General features: G+C 37.6%; 1 protein-coding gene across 5 annotated transcripts in view; it reads right to left on the bottom strand.

The window, feature by feature from the left end:
- The window catches only part of LOC105255092, a 360,332-nt gene that overhangs the window by 259,029 nt on the left and 82,386 nt on the right, over nucleotides 1-18,917 (bottom strand). The window contains exon 1 of one of the 5 annotated variants that reach the window (XM_011264183.3): nucleotides 8,846-9,110. The exons of the other annotated variants lie outside the window; for them this stretch is intronic. The gene's annotated coding sequence lies outside the window, so the exon portion shown is untranslated. Of the gene's footprint in view, nucleotides 1-8,845; nucleotides 9,111-18,917 lie in introns of those variants that run through there. 5 annotated transcript variants of the gene reach the window in all.

Below are 18,917 nucleotides of genomic sequence, written 5' to 3'. Positions count from 1 at the left end.
TATATAACAAACTTTCGTTAGAACTGCCCATTTCAGTCGTATAAGTAATGTAACAGAATAACACAACGCGCAGTTCAAGCTACAAGCGAGTTCGTGTGTAACATGACGAAGATCCAATTACTGGGGTCCTTTAATTTAATATCGGGTGTCGTCGAACAATGCGTCATACAATATGGGAAGCCACATTGTGACGATTTTCATTCGTTCCCATTTCCCAGCTATGGTCATTGCGACGGTACATATTAATTCCATATCCGATATTTCGTGCATAGTACAGCCTGTGGAAAAGTGTGATGCCGACTTGTCTACCGAAATTGTCGCTCGTAAAACGTACCGTAAAAAGAGAGTGCTGGATCGAACAAATCTATGAAGCACGTGCTAGCGAGATGGGATGTCTAGTTCTTGTCCAATTTCGAGAAGGTATAGCGTGTCACTTCTCATCTTTGTCATTGTGGTCGTGGTCGTGGTCGTGGTCGTGGTCGTCGTCGTCGTTGGAACCTTCTTCTATTTTCGATCAGCGTATTGCATAACCCGGCTCGCGCAGAAGAGAAACAGCAAGAGGAAGAGGTAAGAGCGGCTCTCGACATGTGCATGCATATATACGTACTACTCCAACTATATCGAAAGCATTTCTAAATTCCGAATCTACGTAAAGAATACAGAATCTTCCAGACTTTACTTTTTTTTAATAAACTCGTGTCAACTTAGAAATCTGCCAACTATTTAAAGAACGTATAGACGTTAGATGTACAGATGTGTCTTTCTATTCTTAGAACATTTTGAATAAGCAGCATGATAATGTAACGTATGACAATAATAACACAATATGCTATATATTCTGTAAAGTGTGTAAGATTCTTTTTTCGTGAAACCTGAAATAAAAATCGAAAAAGCGAACGTTAAGACCAGGGCCCGCATATTTGAACCAACTGTCCTGTCGCCGCACGTGTATGTTTGACGCGATATATCCGCGTTTGCATTTAAGAGCGGGATCGTATTTAAGGTTTCGAGTTGATCAAAAGATCATTCTTCTGTGTATACGATGTGACGCGTGCATAAAAATAGCAACAACTATTCTATTACATATGAGCACAGCTGGAGCTAATGTATAACATATCTCGGAAGGAGGAACGTGCTGCGATGGATTTTAATATGACGGTGTGTTTGTCATTTTCGCAAACATATATCACTTGTCGGAAGCTGTATCTCGTTGTTCGACAGCTACCATTTTAAAAGTATTATGAAATTTATTCTGCTCGACTAAATTTTGATCTCGAAAAGATTTTATGAGTTTCTTATATGATGTATAAATGTGTATGTTTGTAATTTTCTAACAATTATAAAATAACATAATAAAAGCACACGCCGGAGTTGTAAAAGATTTTTATTCAAATTCTTTTCTCTCCTTCTCCCTCTCTCTCTCTCTCTCTCTCTCTCTCTGTCTCTTTCTTTTTCTAGTTTATACAATGAATTTTTTACAATATTTGCTGTAAGCAAATTTTTATTAAAGTGTGACTCGATATCAATTGCATCGAAATCTCCAACATATCCCAAAAAGACTTGATAAAAAGCTAAAAAGTTGCTAAAATATTGCTATGCGAGTGCGGTTGCATCTTTGGCACCAGCCAAAGTAGCTCATTTCATTTCATCGTCCTCCTTTATCGAGCTATTCGTACCCGATCGAGCAACCCAAAACATCCAGGACTGTGCAATATGCTTTTTGCTTCATGCATAGTTTGTCGATCGTCTTGTAGAACTTGATTATAGTGGGAAACGTGCGTCTGTATATTGCGCGGATGCTAAACAAGCCATCTCAAGAAAGTTCTCACATTCTGCCAAATCAATGAAAATTTCAACTGCAGATATTTTTCCTCTTTATCCTCGATTTTATTTCGGCTTATATGCGCGATATTTCTATTTATAAAATTTTTTCGTTCCATGAAAATTAAATTATTTCGTTTTCTTCAGCTTGAGCAAACAGCTGCACATCGTTTGCAAATCGACACATGTGTAAAACGGTTATTTGTATTCGTTTTACGTACGCATAACGGATGTATGTATCATTAATTACGCGCTGGCGGATATAATCTGCCGTTGGCGTTGAAATTTTCAGGCATTAAAACCAATTACGATGATCGCGCGGTAGCCTCCTGCGGCTGAATAATGAATCGCGAACGACAACGTCTGCGTCGATCATGCGGGATCAATCGGGCGTTCTTATCGATCGCTCGCGCGCACTGATCAATTATGCGCGCCACGGCCGATCCATCCATTCATCTATCCATCCATCCATCCATCCATCCATCCATCCATCCATCCATCCATCCATCCATCCATCCATCCATCCATCCATCCATCCATCCATCCAGCCATCCATCTATCGCACCGTATACTCTCTCCGTTACCGAAACGGATGCCCGCACTTCGCCGAATTATATATGCAGGATATAATAAGCTGGCGGTCCTCGAGATATCGGCGAGTTATGGGGCGCCCTAATGGTCTGTAGTGCTTGATTTACAGCGCAGGATCCGCGGCGCTGCCGGATGCATTTCCGTGACCGTACGCGCGTGCAATAAAGCGCGGCTGTCAGCTTTAGAGAAAGAGAGATAGAGATAGAAATAGAGAGAAAGAGAGAGAGAGAGAGAGAGAGAGAGAGAGAGAGAGAGAGAGAGAATCCGCCTGCGCATTTCTCTTTCATGACGATAGATCTCTCATCGCTCCTCTTTCCGATTATTACCATCTGGCAGCTGACCTTGTCTGCTCGCCGTCCTTCGTCCGCGCGTATAACGAAGTTACCGCTGTAAACTACTACGACGATGAATTTATTTCCATTAAGCGAAAAAAATTGTTTATAATACACGCAGTAAATTTAACTGAGCATGTAGGGAATGATTAATGCATGATCGTTAAAACGCGAGCATAAAATCTCATTAGATATTTTGCAAACATGTTTCACTTCTATTTAAAGCTAATCGTAATTAATGTATTTGTATTATTCTTTTCTTTTTTTCTTTCGAATATTTGTCTAAAAAGTTTTCTTATATAATAACGTAAGTGTTCCTCTTCTAGCATTCAACGAAAGTTATATGTATTTGTATTATATTTAAAAACAATTTAATAAATATATTGTAAAAATAAAAATGTGCAATTTTATTGCGATGAATTCCATTTGTAACCGAAGAGTAGCTAGTCGCACCTTCTGCAAATGATATTCGAAAACGTCCGCCCCCCGAAAGATTCGGAAAGATATCCTTCCTGCAGTATTTATGGAGCAATATGGTTCGCACAACGAACTATACGCGCGGGAGAGCGTAGATCATCGCACGGATGGTACACGTTCGCATTTCGTAATTGTGCAACGGGCAGATAAACTGGCGGGTAAGTAGCTTCCACGAAATGAGTTATGCACATCTTTGAGTTTTACTCACAGCGCAAGCGACTTTTTTACCTTTCCGCTCTAATACAAATTTATATGTTCAGCTTCCGTCATGAAAATGTATGTACGAAAAATATAAATTATCGCGAATGAAATAAAAGAAAATTAATTGAAAAGTACGATTAGTTATCTGAAGAAGAAGGTAAATGATCTTTCCTTCAGATTAAAACCTATGAATTTTTTTCAAATAAAAAAAATTAATTAAAACACCAACATGTAGAACCAGAGAGAGAGAGAGAAAGAAAATATTCTAAAAATGCGGGAAAATTGTTTTTATGGTGGATGAAAATAAAAGAAAAAAAAAAGATATCTTGATATTTCCTTTTCGCATGACATCTCAATGGAATCCGCATATCGAAACCGTATCAAATATATGACACATGATGCATCGGAAGGTTCATGTCGAAAATGCATGAAACTTGAGTAAACTCGACATGGTGCATATATTCCTAGAATAAACATTGCTATGTAACGGAATTCCAATTCAGATTTATAGCCCACGATCGAAGAACGATTTCCGTGTTCTCAACGTCCGAGACAATGAGAATCTCGATTGCAAAAAACTAAGCGAACTAACTTGACTTTAGTAAACATCCGGCGACGTCGTCGGCATGTTATTACCACCCGGTGCTCTTCGCAGGGTGTGTATGGGACTTATCCGAGACGAGCAGAAATAACGGGAGAGAGTGCTTCGGGGAATACGGGAAATAGAAGGAGAAGAAGTTAAGAACGAGACGGACGGAAGTATATCTCTCGCCCAGCTGCCGGTGCTGGAGTTCTCTCGTTCCACTATCTTTCGACTCTCGGTTCCGCGCGGAGTTTAATATAATGGCTAATATCATCGGGAGGATCCGTACAATGCAAACAATTTGAACCTGTCTTCATCGGAGAAAAGAGGAAAAGGGAGAGAGAAAGAAAGAGAGAGGAGAAGGAGAGCAAGGGAACGAGATCCAGGAGCATATGTTAAGAGCGACGTTGAGCGTGCGATAAGATGAGCAATGAACAGAAAATAGCGCGCCCGTTCATGGAGGAAATTCTGCGGACCTCAGTCGACTAAATACGACGGACATCGGTAATCGATACCGCACAATAGCCCGTGGAAAACGTACTCCGGTCGAGGGGGCGCGTAATATTACCCCCGCGTCCCGTACACGCGTTCCCACGCGATCGCCATTTCCACGACGCAAATCACCGATTATTGCGCGAATTTTCATTATTCTCTTTTGATGGATCGATTCTTGGCGATTCGCAATAATTATTCAACCAGGATTAATCGACCGATCAATAAAGAGCTGAGGGAAAATATTTCATCCATATTGTAATACGATTATAATGACTCATTCATTTTCAGATTTTCTGAAAGAGATTTTCACACACATATTCATTAAATTATAATTTTATTAAACCAAGATACGTTTCAATATTAAAGAAATGCGCGTTCTCTTATATGATTGATACTTTATTATCGCGCGAAAAACTTCAACCATCGTGTGCGTTTCCGTAACTAAGATTTTTTAATTACATACACACTGTTTGCAAGACTTGCACAATTTAGCGACCCATTAGGTTAGCTTCGCGTCGAGTCATCGCGCGACTCGGCTCGAGTCTCTCTGTGATTTTAATAGCCACTCGTCCCGAACGAACACGGACACGAGACCACGACTGAGGAAAGGGAAGAGGGAGAGAATGTGCGACCGGCCTTTATTAGACGGCGGGTAGCGGAATGGAAACACGTGGACGATTCCGAGCCGAACATTGTCCGGCGAGAACAGAGCTCGCGAGAATAGATCCTCCTCGCCAGTATTATTTTCCGCAACTGGGTTAATTCTCTCTCTCTTCCCTTTGTTTCACGACACGCCGTTCCACACGCCGCCGTCGCTGACAGTAGCGGTATAACACATTATTCGCCCTTTAATTGCATCTTTATTGGTCGCACACCGACACGAAATAAATCGACTCCGCTCAAGCCGCGAAAAGTCTGACAGCTCGCGCTGATTAATGCCCGAAGCTAAAGACTTCTTTTCCTTTTAATCCACGAGTGTCGCGATGTACCTCGAGATTACGCGGCGTACTCGGAAACGAGCGATGGAAAGATATTTTAATACGAAAGCTCATCCTTAATAGAGTTTCGAATCTCTTTTTCCACAGCATTGTACTTAGCATAATCGATCGAGATCTGAAAACTAAATTCTCGGAATTCTATTTGCACAGGATCAAATCAAACCGTGAAATTTATTATTTTTCGTAATCGCATCTTGGGAGGAATCAGAATAAACCGAAGAAATTTAAACGCAACTCTATGCACGCTCTCTTTCCAATACTTGTTAAACACAATTGCGTGTATAATATTGCAATAAAACGTATTTATTAACTATTTTAATATATTGATATCTTTTCGGAAAAATTCAGAAAAATCATCTTCGAAAAAAATCGAAAAAAATCGTAAAAAAATAATTACTACTCGTTCTAATCATTTTCCGTTTTTTGTTTTTTTCATTTTTGTGATGATATTATCCAGTTTTAAAATTTGCAAATAAAAAATATTAATTATTAATTATAACTATTAGAAGGTCTAATTATATCGAGAAGAAATGCAGACGATATATTTTGTTAAAATCTTGCCATATTTCTTACTTTATTAAACGAACGTTCATTCTTTCATTTATTCAAGGAATCGTTGTTGCTGGTTGTTTATCAACGAAAGAATATTATTCTCCTCGAGTTGCTGCTTCCGTTGCTTACACGAAACACGGAAGGCTTTTAAACGCTATCGCCGGTAAAACATACTTTGCGTCACGAGCATCTGTGCTCGACCTCCTTCCGCGTTATCAAGAACCGAAAATATAACTTTCTCCTTACAAAACACTCTGCCCATCTAGGATAGAAATGAAACATCCGAGGAAATCATTGATCACTAGTATCGCGTTGATTCGAGGCGATGCATCCTCTCCTCTCCGATAGGCATTCAATAGCTCATGTGTTCAATAGCTCATATTTTCTTTCGTGTCTAATATAACAGTAAGCTTCCTAATATCAAAAAATTTCATCTTGTAACAGCTGTTTTTACTTCCATATATATTTCGTCCATCGTTAATTCCGTCCGTTAACTCAACCTTTCTCGCAGTGAAATAATTGTATAAATATCATAGAAATAAAACGCGACGAATATATGTTCTTCAAATATCTCCTAGCGTAATTTTCACTTTTCCATCCTGTTTTCCGATTACGCGTCACGGCTATAATATACACGAGCGATGGTCGTCGGTCAATCGATAACGCATTAAATTATGCGTCAGCATATACGCGATTACGCGTCGGCGTGCCTGCGAATGATATGGACAGATTGAAAAAGCACAAACTCCTGCGCAGCATCCGGTTTCACCAAGGACGCTGCGGATACATACATAGAGATGGACCGGTAAGGTAAGAAATCCTTCTCGAATTGCAGCGCGCGCCATTGTTGGCGGCTCGGACAATGGAGAACGGAGCAATGAAATTCTAAAAAACTCGGGAAGAGAAACCCTCGTTCAATGTGAGACTCTAGCACGGATCGGGAAAGTTTTCCTTCCTCTCTCATCGACCGTCTGCAGCCTCGGGCAATTATACTTTTGTGTATACGTGCGCGTATGTGTGTACATGTCGAGGCTGACTACCGCTCCTCTCGTACCTTCTACCCTATCCGTTAGCTTCTCCCCCGACCTCCCTCGATCCTCTCGAAGATCTACAACTAGGATTTCCTCCTTTTCGATATTTCGCTGAGTGGTCATAAAATAATTGGCCGTGTGCTTTTCACATATATCCATTCAGCACGCCCGCGTGCACACACATACGCACACGGATGTATATGCGTGTCGTATATCCGGCCCCCCCGTTATAATTGCCGCAAATTATATGTTACAGTTAAATGCGACACGAAAGCGACGGTGACGTTGTTGTTTCATCGTCGTGAAATACGAGCATTTTGTTTAACGACTTTGTATAAGTAATTTAATGACGACGCTAATAAATCGCGAGAGCGTGCGGATTATCACAGGAAGCAATAATTATAACTTCGATAATTCACCGGGTGGAGCTAGTCACGTTTCAGAATAGTCGAAATAAATTAATTGCAATCGTCTAGACCAAAGTACAAATAGCAATAATGCTATTTGTTCCATTCGCAACGCATTAATCGTCGTACAGTCAACGCATAATTAATAATGACATATTAATGTTAATCAATGAATATGTCACTCACATGGGATGAGGTTGCAAATCATGTTACATAAACGCTACAGTAATGCTAATATTCATTGTAAAGTACGAAATGTTTGTCATAACAAAATATTTATATACATGTTTAGCATTTGATAACTAACATTCATTGTTAATAACATTAATTCGCTTTCTCGTCACATGTATAATTTCCATAATAAAAAAAGAATTAACGCGCTATTAATAAAAATAATGGGAATATAAATATGGAGGCATTGTAACGCGTTACCGATCAAACGACACAAAAATATACTGCTTCTGCTAACCATATTTTTACATAGCATCAAGCATCGTTCGACCAGAATAAACATTCGCGTGGATGCAATAAAGCTATCAAGGAGCAAATAAACTAGATAAAGATAAAACGTTCAAGGGGAAGTCATTCTATTGCCTCAACCGGTCATTTCCTTTCCTTCACTCTCTCGCTCAATGACGTAAATCCGCGATTTTCAAGAGAATTTTGCTGAGTGGTGGGATAACAATGTATACCTTTCTCCGAAAATTGCACGTTACACGAATAGAAAAGCGTAAAGAAAAAGAGAAAGAGAGAGAGAGAGAGAGAGAGAGAGAGAGAGAGAGAGAGAGAGAGAGAGAGATAGAGAGAGAGAGAAATGTATTTACAAGATATATCTTGGAAGGCGCCTAGTTTTTTCGACAGATTAAAAAAAATGTAAAATTCTTCTTGAAAAAATCCTTACTAAATTTCTTTTTCTTAGAAATTTTTCATTTTCGACTGAATAAACTGATAAGTAACTGATAATTAATAATTATGTAATATTATTGCTATTATCTGTATGTTTATCAATTTAAATTTCTATATAAAAAATTATCAGATACTTTTTTTATATTCCTTTTTGATATTCTTTATTTTATACACATATTTAATATATACATATATATATATACATATATATATATATATATATATATATATATATATAAATCCATTTTAGATTAGAAAAATAATTTGTGAGACTCACTGCGCAACAGTGAAGTTTAAGTTTATTGTATATATTAAATATTTTAAGTATAAAAAATGAAGTCTAAAATATTTTACATGCTGTAAACTACGTATAAATACTAAATAAATCACTGTCGCAAACAATTTTATAAGTATCAAATAATAAATTAAACAATAATTGCGAATCACTCACCTCATGATTGCTCCACTGTCACCTGATGCTTCCTCGGACTTGTCCCTCTTCTCGGGTTCATCCTTTGCTGCTTCTTCGTGGCACTATTCACATGGCACATTTCACTCGCGAAAACATAGTTAATTATGATCGCACGCACATTAATTTACGCAAAATACGAAATATGTACAACGATTGCGTTTTTTGCACGGTATTCTTAGTGTTAATTACACGCGCGACATGTATTTTATTGTATTATGACGAAAGAAATAACGTGAAACAATGAGAAATTACGACGATCCGTCCGATTAGATTAAGTTAGGAGTTAGGCGAAATTCGGACGATCAAATTAACACTTGACACTATTGTTAATAGGTAGCAGATATGTAATGTACGCTTTTGAGATGTTAATCACACTAATAATTGTAAAACAGTCACCCTAAAAATTGTAAAACAATCATTTCTACAAGAATAACGCGACAACACACGCAACGACCCGTAGCGCTCGAGTTTCACTGTGCGAATGACAAGGTTGAACGTTGAACAAAGTCCCCGCACGTAAACAAACAACACTGAGAGTCGAGCCATCGTGTGCCATCCGACTCAATAACACGAAATATTTCACGTACTTCGAAATAAATGTACGATAAAAACATATTCTACATTTCTGTATTGTGTATATTATATTAATTTCAATAACAATTTCAATAATTTACGCAAAATACGAAATATGTACAACGATTGCGTTTTTTGCACGGTATTTTTAGTGTTAATTACACGCGCGATATATATTTTATTGTATTATGATGAAAAAAACAACGTGAAACAATGAGAAATTACGACGATCCGTCCGATTAAGTTAAGAGTTAGGCGAAATTCGGACGACCAAATTAACACTTGACGCTATTGCTAATAGCAGATATGTAATGTACGCTTTTGAGATGTTAATCACACTAATAATTGTAAAACAGTCACACTAAAAATTGTAAAACAATCATTTCTACAAGAATAACGCGACAACACACGCAGCGATCCGTAGCGCTCGAGTTTCACTGCGTGAATGACAAGGTTGAACGTTGAACAAAGTCTCCGCACGTAAAAAAACAACACAGAGTCGAGCCATCCGACTCAATAACACGAAATATTTCACGTACTTCGAAATAAATGTACGATAAAAACATATTCTACATTTCTGTATTGTGTATATTATATTAATTTCAATAACAATTTCAATAATTTACGCAAAATACGAAATATGTACAACGATTGCGTTTTTTGCACGGTATTTTTAGTGTTAATTACACGCGCGATATATATTTTATTGTATTATGATGAAAAAAACAACGTGAAACAATGAGAAATTACGACGATCCGTCCGATTAAGTTAAGAGTTAGGCGAAATTCGGACGACCAAATTAACACTTGACGCTATTGCTAATAGCAGATATGTAATGTACGCTTTTGAGATGTTAATCACACTAATAATTGTAAAACAGTCACACTAAAAATTGTAAAACAATCATTTCTACAAGAATAACGCGACAACACACGCAGCGATCCGTAGCGCTCGAGTTTCACTGCGTGAATGATAAGGTTGAGCTAAGTCCCCGCACGTAAACAAACAACACTGAGAGTCGAGCCATCGTGTGCCATCCGACTCAATAACACGAAATATTTCACGTACTTCAAAATGAATGTACGAAACATTAAAAACACATTCTACATTTCTGTATTGTGTATATTATATTAATTTCAATAACAATTTCAATAATTCAATAACTCACATGTTAAATGTAAAACGTATATTTAAAAGATGTATTGTCGTTTTAGGAGTAAAGAAAGTATATAAAGGAAATTAATATATTCATTTTTATGTTTTCTAAATTTTTATGTTTATCTTGAGATAAATAAAATTAAATAATATTATCGATTTGTAATTTTAATCGATATTAATGTACAACCAGAAGTATTTAGAACGTATTAAGTATTAATTAGATATATTTATATTTATTATATTGTTAAAAAATGCGATATTAAAATTATTTAAAATATAATAATAAGATATAATAATATTCTAGTATCCGTAATTTCAGAATAAAATCTACATTTTATATAAAAGCAATTTTAGAATAATTCTGTGTACATAGAAAGCAGCAATAGGAAAGAAAATAAGGGGAATAAAATGATAGCGATAGAAAAGAGCGGAGAAAGTTAAAACGGAATTCAATCTCCCAGTTAAAGAAAAGTATAAAACGGCCATCGGCTTATCGGGAAGTTGCCGCGCGTACGATGCTGCTCCGAAACGGATTTCGGTTTCCGGACATATTTAATTCCCCCCTGGAGACGGCGTACTCCCATAAATTATCAGGGTTAGAATCGGAGTAAGTTTCACGCGAAGAGACGTAAGACCAAGAGAAGAAAACGTAAGCTGCAGTGTCGAAACAACTCGATCGGCTGTCGATTATTCTACTCCGATTAAAAACTGAGCTAATGAAAATCTGTCTCTCTTATCCTAGGATTAAGAAATTTTAGGAGAATTTTTGATAAGCGAAAAAACATGTATTATTAAATTAATCTCAAATTAATATTAAAAAGAATACCAAAGAGTTATGGCATATGTGTATTAAATAACGTGTTAAAAGTCGCAAGTTTGGCAAATTTAAAAAACGTTATCACATATATAATAAAAATTTGTGTTTCACGTATACAATAAAAATTTGTGTTTCTCTTGGAAAACATATACTTTTCAATCATTTTTAACGTGTCCTCTGAACGCGGTTTGCGGCTGGCTCGAAGTCGCAGTCGCTCCTGGCATTTGGTGAATCGTATTTTTCTTGCTGTAGAAAATCAAGTTTCGTCTCAGCAGGCTCACATATTCCGACTGCATCGCGGCTACAAGAATGGTGGCAATTCGCGAGCTCATTGCGAGCGACCTTTATGGTCGGATGATCCCCGAATGGAAACTTTCGAATGCGATAATAATTCTCACGGGGGTGTTAAAGGTATATAATGCCACAGAGCTAGTACGTGTACATAATGCGATATGTACTCTATTATCCAGTGTCACGGCCTATCGTACCGGTGTGGCGCTCACCCGTCTCTATACGTGACCGAAATACTATCGATACTCCTCTGTGTGCGTCGCTGAATTCTCGAAAACCTTCTCTCACTTTCTTACACGGCATTTCCGTGCCACGATGAATCGAGGCAACGGATTGGCCCCGACTCGTCGAGGCGAGCATTTCGCGCTAGCAACGGACCGACGACGACGATCAATCAGATGGTTAACGCGCTTGTCGCACTTTAACACGCTGATGAACATCGAAAAAATGATCGATGCGACATTGTGTTTCTTTCGTTTATATTCAGCGGTCGTGTGGATTTTTGGTACTGGATATGTAAAAATTTATCTTTATATTGATTATGCATTTCATCTCATCTTTCTCTCTCTCTCTCCTTTTCTTTCAATTAACTTTTATTATATTAATACTAGGTTCATTCGCGTGGTTATAATCATTTTTCTCAAAAACTTGACAAGAAATTCCTTTGTGCAAGCATTCGAGAATAAATAAGATATTAATTATCTTTGAATCGTGTATTTATAACATATGTAATTGCTATAATAGATGAAAATTGGTAGACCGAAAATCTCGAATTACAAATTAGAGTTATAAAATTACCGGAACTTGACTGATCGCGACGAGTAGATAATTTAAAAGTCTGTAATAAAACGAATAGTCATGAAGTATCTAAACCCGCGGACATCTTCACATTTCGCTGGGTCGAGTAACCCTCTACGGAGGCCGACGCATGAATGATACATGAACGAGCCTCGGGGATCGTCTGGTATAGTATTACCACCGGTAAAGAGTCCCTTGGAAAACCTCTCGAATAGGAATACTTAGTTCGCGTTTGCATAATATTCGCACGCAGGTTACGGCGGAGAGTTGATCGCTTCAAAAAAAATAAATGGAAAGGGAATTTCCGCTGCGGTTTCCATGACTAACGAGCAAGCGTAGAATATTATATTTGCAGGCGAGTTTCTCTCTGCTTAGATTATATATACTATACGTTAAAATTATAAATGAAAAACTATTCATACAAAAATCTATGCATTTTTATATTTGCTGAAAAAGTTGTACCTTATATAAAAATAATATATCGATAAAAGTTTATTTTTTCCAGAATCTTTCTCCGTTATTAATTCGTAGAATTTACCTTTCTTGCGCTCTGATGTTGTAAAGGTTTATATTAATTACATGAATGTGCGCGATATTTCGCGAAAATTTCGTTCTTGTTTCAAAGCTCGAATAAAGAGGAAAAAGAGCAAGAGAGAGGGAATTTAATTGGTATGTAAATCGCGTTACATACCGCGTACGCGCGATTCGCACACGCACGACAGAGACGACACGCATGCATCCGATGCAAACAGTCAGATAGGCGTAGGGTGGGCTTATCGTTTATGCGTGCCCGTACTCGTTGGGCTTTACCATATATTATCCTCTGCGCCGATATCAGTCTAAATCGTGCGGCTCTCCCGCCGCATCGATTTTCGCATTGAACGTTCCCTCCAAACGCGGGCGACATATCGTCCAAAGTGATTTCTATCTCTTCCGGGTCAACTTGCGCGTTTAACCGCATCCCCGTGATAATTTATTTTCTTGTTTCGCTGTGTTTTTTTTTTTATTCTCCCGTAGTTCGTATCGCTCTTCGTATCTTATTTACATCGCACAGGACAGGTGAATTACCATATTGCTTGTTTCTCTAAAGTCATGTGATACAATCTTTATAGCTTTTTTCCATTACTAATTTCACATACGTAATACTGGTCGCTTATAAAATTAAGTTAATTAAATTTTTACTAAGGAAAAATCAATATGACATTGATTACAGGTTTTGTACAAATGAAATTTATCGATGTGATTCAATATCAGCCTATCATATAAAACATCACGGATATCAAAACAAGTTCTAATTCTTTATTATAATAAATGAGATTAGAAGAATAGTTGTACATATGTGCAATGCAATCCGTATCAAAAGCTCGATCTAAAAATCTGAATAATCGATTCGATAACACAAAGATGGCATCTTTTAATTAAAAGAATCGACACAGACATCATCTCTTCAACACACGTCGTACATATTGACCGTATTACGTACATGTTCCGTCAACATACTAACGTTGTTCGCATATTCCAGCAAACGCGTACGATTCCAGCCGCTAGAAACTGAAGAAGCGGTTTCTCGCGCACGCTCGGAAGTGCAAGAAAAGAACAAAAAGCGGGAATATAAAAGTCTCCGTTTCTTCCCCCGACGCCCTTTTCTCCGTGGGTTAGAACTACTTCGCATCCAATTCCGTTTGCCCCTTTGCTAGTAGTAGCCGACAAAAGCAACGCCGTTTCCGCTCCAGTCGCGTGTATTTCCACGTTTTTCATCGCCGTTTCACGTATGGCATGAAACATCAGTGCAGTGATCTCATTCTTACATTTTTGTCATCGTCTAAACATTCCATCAACTCGATTAATTATTAACGTAAAAAGTCACGTGTAGCATGAGAAATATTAAACTGGCTTCACAATAAACTTCCGGAAAATAATAATTGGTAAATCTATATCGCAAATATTTAAAATACAAATAATATAAAATATGAAAATAATTATTTGTCTCATTAAATGTATTTTTCCCCATATTTTAACATATTCAAAACATTTGATAGGATGAAGAAAAATAGAATACGATAATAAAATGCAATATGTTTACATTAAATTGAAATTTATGTAGATATTGATTATTAATGCGCAACGCGAAGAAGCAAAAATTTGTATTTACGTTAGTGTGATTGCCGGAGGTAGCTGGGAACGAAATTTGTTTGCCGCGAACCGGAAAGGTTTCGTCTCGTTGGAACAACGAGAGAGGGAGTCCAATGAGATCCCAATGAGATTAAAAAGTTGTCAACTGCTCTTTCCTTCTTTCATCCCGACTATTTCTTTCCGTTTTTCCTCTACCCCGCTATGGCGCGTTCCCGTTTTCGCGCCACTCCCGGGAAACTTTGCTAGTTAGAATTTCTCATGGTATGTTCTGAAAAGAAACCGTTCCCCGTTGCCGCTACCGCAGCAAAGTCAAGCTTGGGGAATGCGCTACCTGATAATGGCGCTCGAAACACTGCTCGTCCGTATTTTCCCTCTCCGTAAATTACCAATGTCTTCGTAATGCGGAGGAAGAGAAAAAGGATGACGAAAGACGCAACAGATATTTCAGTTTGTCGTTAGCAATCAACAAAATAGAAAGATTTCACCGGAATAGCGGTGCCATTTTTGTAATTATAACGAAAAGTTGAAATAATCTTTTCCAAATTAATACGTAAGTTTATATTATGCATATAATATGACAATAAAATATCCGTTAATATAACTTTTAAATAAACGACTTAAAATTAATATCATTTGCGGAGAAAACGAATGATATCATTAATGAGTAGTAGTATTCCATTATTTACATTATCGATCGCAAGCGGTAAACAAATGCCTTGGTTTAAGCACTTATTAACGGAGGTTTGCATTTTAATAATGCGATGCATTCAAGCCACGCTCACTAAGTATTACTCATTAATTCGCATAATTTATAAAACCGCACAATGCTTCCAAAGTCTGTATAAAATAAATAACGAAATTTTAATCATAAATCTTCATAATAAAAATCTATCTATCGTTAAGTTAATTAGATTTGAAAGTAAATTTAAAATAAGTTTTAAAAATAAATAAATCGTAGCTTTTCGTACAGAATGTGGAAGCATTTTATGTTAATATTATATACATAGTATATATTTCTTTATGAGATATGTATATTTGAAACAGTGGATCTAAGATCATATGATCAAAGAATATTGTGGAAAAAGATGTCTTAAATATATCACTCGATTTTAGGAGTAGATTAATTACTTAGCAAATGCATGTTCGTCCGTTTCGTAGTGGGTGGTCCGATCCATCTCGCGTGAGACTTACAGGAAGATTGCAAGACCACGAGACAAACTAAGGCCAGCGCGCAAACTAACGCTGCGGGGATGTCTTTGAAGACGGAGTTCTGTTTACGGACACGTTCACTCGTTTGCGTGCCGTGACGTATGTTCAAAGCAACGCACATTGACGGCAACCTCTATCTTATTCCAATCGATCGATAAGCTCTACGCTATCGATCAAAAGCCCTGCTTTCCGAATAGTTGTATATTTACCATGTATTAAGCGATACAATACCATAATAGAATGGACGCTATTTGTTTGCGACTCTGTTTACAACTATATAATTAGTATCAGTTTAATCACGACGAAGATTTGGATCATTAATTATGTTACTTTAATTGACAACTCACGCTCACATAAAATACAGCAGATATAATAATCCTAAATCGAACTGTTGATCCGAGGATTTAATCAGAATGTCGGAGATTAGACTAGCTTGAAACTGACAGTCGCGTTGAAGCTAATTCTATTTCGAGGGAGAAATTTAGATTGATAATAATAAACAGAATATATAACATACTGTTAATTTACAGGAAAGACTATATACGACGTGGTAAGTTAGATCGACTTTCACAAATAATTCTGAAAATAATAGAAGAATCACTCGGACACACATGTATACACATTCACGTTCGAGTTTCGAAACCGTTTCTGCGCGTAACATGCGGGAAGAGATGACAGAGAGAGAAAGAGAGAGAGAGAGAGAGAGAGAGAGATAGTGGTATACAAATGTACGATAAAAAATATATTTGCCGTCCTAGTTTGCTCCGGTTGGCGTGGCACGGCGAAAGCTCTTCAGTAAATCCAGCTTAAAGCAGCTGTGTAAACGTTGACCTATATTACAATCACGGCGCCCGGAGCAGTGTTCGCCGGCAGCAGCAGCAGCAGCAACATCACCACCACCACCATCACGACCACCACCACCACCACCACCATCACCACCATCAGCATCGCCATCAAGCGAGCGCAGCGTCGTTAGGATGAGACTACAAAGTAACCCGATGTTCCGGCACGCGAGAAATACATGTGTATACAACCGGCATCTTGCTCCGGATATAAATACGTGTCGAGTCGGATATTCACAATTATTTCTTTTCGCGATATTCGTTTGACAACCTGATTGTTGAAAAGATTTTTTCAAGCCATCTCTCTTTCCATCGGCGTGAGTAATCATTTCGCTCGTCTATCCAGATGAGAAACTCGCGCCCTTAATTAATGCGAAAATCAAAATATAGCTGTGTACCTTGTAGCAGTGACTATCCTTTAATTTTTCAAATAGTGCAACCTCCGCGAAACTTTTTAGTCGTTGATTATATTACGGTGTCTTACTGTGATATTTGAGAAAGAAGTTAATCCATTGAACAATGAACAAGACATCAATTTTTCTAGGCAAAAATTTAACATTTTTTTAAAACCTCTCATTCATTCATTTTTTTACATTCCTTTCGTATTCAATGATAACTTATCTTCATAATTAAATTTCAGATTATATGATTTTAAGGAAGCAGAATTTCCTTGAATTTAAATAACTTAATATTATATGATATTAATATCTCTCTCTTTTTCTCTTTCTCTCTTTCATCGAGTCCATAAATTACAATTCATTATAATTTATAAAGACGATATATAATTGAAGAGAAGAGTTCAATACCTATTTATTTATATCCCGCAGTAATAAAATTTTCCGTACTTAATCTTGCGATATACGTGTATTTATCAACATTGCATTCATGAAGTTATATACCAGCGCATTTACTATTTTTCGCACATTCATTCAAAGACGCCGTACACACGTCGGCGGGATCACCGATGTACCGCGAGTAGAATATCGGATGTCGCGGACAAGAGCTTTACTTTATTTCTCTAGGCGGCTTCATCACCGAGATGACTATCGTCTAATCTTCTGATTGTGAGAAAACGACTACACCACGAAAACGATACGGGATAAGCCGGACTGGACGTACGTAAAGAAAAATGGTACAACTACTGCGCAAGTAGTCCGCTTCTCCACGACCTGGCTCCTTCCTCGTCGTCCTCCATCCCATCTCTCTGGCCTGCTATCTACGGTCCGAGGGTTGAGTGGTAAAAGCGGAGAGACACTTAAAGGATTTACGGGACTGAGAACTCTAGACTCCGCTTGGATCGGCTCGGGAAGTACGGGCAAAACTAAGTGCACGCTTAAGAAGAAAAAGAGGAGGTAAATGCGAGCACGGCGTATACGGTCAATTCTGTTGTCAAGTTAAATTTCCGATATGTATTCCATAATATTTAAGCGGATCAGTCAGTCTCATCACAACTCGTTGGTTTTAATTCAAGGATATCTGAGACGAGAAGCTCATACAAAAATGCATGTTATTTATGGTAGATACGAAATATAATTAACAGAGGGGAAAAAACGAACAATTTTCTCCAACCCGCAACATATGCCGATGAATTAGTGCATTTTAAATTATATTTTAAAAGAGAATGGAGAAAAGCTATATTTGCCGATAATAAAAACTAAATATTCAAACATTCAACATACGCGGTAAGTGACGATATTTCGAAGGAGGAATAATAAAAGCCCGATAAACTGCAGCCCATTGTGCACCGGCCTGACTATCGTTTGAGAGAACGATTCTAGCATCACCGGTATTGTTGTGGGCTGTAACACACAAAGCTGTTTTTTTTTTCATTTTCTCTGCACCTCTTGCCATTTTCGTGCGCCGCCCACCCTTTCCATTCTCATTTCTCGAAGCTGTCTGCTGCCAAAGGAGATAATTCATTCGTTGTAACGACAAAAAGAGCATTACGGGAATTCTATCGTGTAACATAATTTTCTCTAGAAAGAATTACAGAACAAAGCATTAATCTGTTTCCAACTGTGCAATAACAAACAACTAAAAAAAATACATCAAAGTTATTTAGGTGTACAGAGATTTATAATGCTATTAGACTTTAATTTTCATGACTCATTTTCGGAAAATTTTGTGTATGAAAAAAAGCAAGAGTTTACGTCGACGAGGGAGTTGAGAAGAAGATATCTCGAACAACTTTGCATGTCTAAGCGCGAGTCGAGCGTCAGACGTAAAACT

This window comes from Camponotus floridanus, unplaced genomic scaffold, assembly GCF_003227725.1.
Source record: "Camponotus floridanus strain SB8 unplaced genomic scaffold, Cflo_v7.5 scaffold13, whole genome shotgun sequence".
Classification (NCBI taxonomy): Eukaryota; Metazoa; Arthropoda; class Insecta; order Hymenoptera; family Formicidae; genus Camponotus; species Camponotus floridanus.
This window is presented reverse-complemented; position numbering and strand designations above follow the sequence as displayed.